This window comes from Mus caroli, chromosome 14 (assembly GCF_900094665.2).
Source record: "Mus caroli chromosome 14, CAROLI_EIJ_v1.1, whole genome shotgun sequence".
NCBI classification, from domain to species: domain Eukaryota; kingdom Metazoa; phylum Chordata; class Mammalia; order Rodentia; family Muridae; genus Mus; species Mus caroli.
The window spans coordinates 75,073,323-75,076,593 of NC_034583.1; positions in this window are offsets into that span (position 1 = coordinate 75,073,323).

Below are 3,271 nucleotides of genomic sequence, written 5' to 3' on the forward strand. Positions count from 1 at the left end.
TGTATATATGTGTATATGTATATATGTGTATATGTATATATGTGTGTATGTATATATGTGTATATGTATATATATACATATACAATTGTATATATATATATATATATATATACAATTTATTTATATATATATATATATATATATATATATATATATATATATATATCAATCAGTCAATCCAAATTAATCCAACCCAGGAGGAGAAAAAAAAAGCTATCATTTTGAAAATACACAAATTGTAAGAATACATAAGCAACAATAGGAAAGAGGAGAGATAATTTTATTGACAAGCAAGTTAGAGCAAAGCAGTAGGTCAAAGAGGATCTGGGATGACAGTACCCTGCCTGGAATATTCAATTTGCAGGCTTGCTTCTTTTTTTTTTTTTTTTCCTTCCTCTGACTTTGTTGTAGAAGACGATACCTACTTTTTTCTCCCACTTGGAATTGAATACAGTATGGAGGAAGTAAACTATTATTCATATTCTACTGGTATTCTTGATATGAAAAATGTGAACTATAATAAATAAAACACAGTAAAGAAAATTAGTATTATCACTGTGCAAATTCACTCCATTCATTATTTAAGCATGACATACTATTTTAAGTATCGTGTAGGGATAGCAAAGTAGGAAACAAGTTTCTCATCAGGAAAACAAAAATATTTGAGGGTTTGCTTTCTTTTAATTGTGGGGGAAATAATTTGAAATATCCCTTTATATTCCATAATTTGCATAGCCTTCATATTTTAATAAATATATTTCATCTGAGCACATTTGAAATAATATAAAACATATTTTCCCATAAGTTGACATTTAATTTCAATATATTTCACATATACTCTCACAGATATTCTGACATATGGTCTTGATAAAATTGAACACATATCAGTCATAATTATGTCATGATAATGTCAATTTGATTTGAATATGGTCTAGCTTCCTAAATGATATTGTTAAAAGACAGATTCTGTTAGTTGCTAATGTCTCTTGCCTTCTGCACTAAAATATCTGTAGCAAGATTTCTATCTAGTTCATTCTGTTCTTCATTCCTTCATTTATTCACATTCACTATTCCCTCATCCATTCATTCATTTACTTACTTGGTGAACATGTCATCTAATCAAAATTTGTGTAATAGTATTGTATTGTGGATGAGTCAAAAATTATTAATAAACAAGTATTTAGTTTGACTATCTCAGTCTAATGGAGTTAAATTAGGAAACAAACAATTGAGAATATAATAGTTTTTTTTTCTATATAACTGAAAGACTATGTAAGGAAAAAATTGTTGAGAAATTGAAAGGTATTTCACTCAATGCTTTCTCAATTAGATGATGAAAGAATACATTCATAACAAAAGCAGTAATGTGATAACCATTTTGTTAAATAATGTTTATCTTGTTTTATTTTAATGTTTTCTTTTTTCTTTCTGTTTTAATATTTAGTCATTTATTTTATTGGTTATTTTATTTATTTACATTTCAAATGTTATCTCATTTCCTGGTTTTCACTCCACGAACCCCCTATTCCATCCTCCCTTCCCCTGCCTCGAGGAGGGTGCACCCCCCACCCACCCACCCACTCTTGCCTCACTGTCTTAGCATTCCCCTACACTGGGGCATTGAGCCTTCACAGAACCAAGGACCTCTGTTCCCCTCCCCTCAAAATAAAAATATGTTATTTTGAATGTCATAAAATTAAAATTGAGAATTTATTTTGAAATTGTAAAGTTCTGTGAATAGTTTTTCTAAAATCATAATAGAGCTTTAAGAAATAGTCATTTTTTCTTTCACTTTTTTGAAAGTGCATTGGGGATTTACATGCATGTGTGCCTGTGTGAAGATGTTGTATCCTAGAATACTGATATTTGTGAGCTGGCATGTGGATACTGGAAATGGAACTAGGGTCCTGGTTAAATTTCAAGGGATTTCAAAAGGTTCGACCTTGGAGCTTTAACGCATGAGATCTTTCTCTCAGGGGTGCTTTCTATTGAGCACGGGTCCTCTGGAGAAGCACTCAGTTTCATAAGTGCTAAGCCAGCTCTTCAGCACCAAGATGGGCATTTCTTTAATCCCATTATGCTTACCTTTAAATATTTCTGAAATCTTCATATATTTATCCTCATTTTTCTCATATCTACATCAAATTATAGTGGTTCTTACATTTACATCGAGCATGAGTACTACCCAAACAATCATTTTAATAAATACATAAACAATGTGGTTTTCTTTTTAAAATAAAGTGCATGTATTCTTTTTAAAAGAAAATATTTTCCATTTTTCAGTTTGAGTAAAAGGATGCATTTGAACATTTCCACCCATTTAAATTCAGACTAAACATGCATTGTTTACAAAAAGACAAACTTCAACCTGAAAGGAGAAATACTCTTTTAAAGATGTATTTTCTTTTATTATTTTATGTTTGCATATGTATTATCTCAGTGTGTGTTTCTGCACATTTATACCACATGCATGTAGGTACCCACAAAAATCAGAAAAGGATGCCAAGTACCCTGGAGCTGAAATTATAAATGGACAGGAGGTAGATGTTATAGATGCAAGAAACCAGCCTCAAGTTCTGTGCAGGGCGCCAGTGGGAATAAAGGGAGTAGGAGAAAACTTGCATCCTGCCAGAGTTCTGGTGCTTTGGGTGGGCAGACACAGAAGGACTGCCACATGGTTTTCACTCGGCCCAGGGTAGGTGTCTGGCTGTGGGAAGCTACAGACCCAAACTGTGGGGGTGGACAAGAGGCAGTCCTAGATCACAGGTTCTCAGTCTCGGTTATCCTAGACACCACAGGACACCAGCGAAGAGCTGAGAACAAATGGAGGCCCCAGAGAGTGGGGGGTCAGATATCTCCAACAGAAAGGAGGAGAGGGCAGGGAAGAGGGGGCCACTGGGTGGTTCCCATGTGGGCAAGAGTCCTTGTTCTGATCTGTGGCTGGAGCACAGGAAGGCCTTCCAGTGGGAGGTTTGATGCAGCTCTTTTGGGGAAAGCCTATACCATCATTCAGGCATTGCAGGCCTTGATGAGCAGAGACAGTCTGTGGTTTTAGAGCTTTGTTGTAGGAAGGCAGGAGAAAAGAGAGAAGGTAGAAAGAGGGAGACCAGCCATGGCCACGTGATGAGAAGGGAGGAAGGGAGAGAGAGAAGGAGGGCTAGAGAGGAGATTAAGAAAGGTGAGAGACAAAGAGAGTGAGGAGGGGCCAAGCAGCCCCTTTTATAGTGGGATGGGATATCAGTTAACTGTGGGAAGGAGCATACCTGGCTAA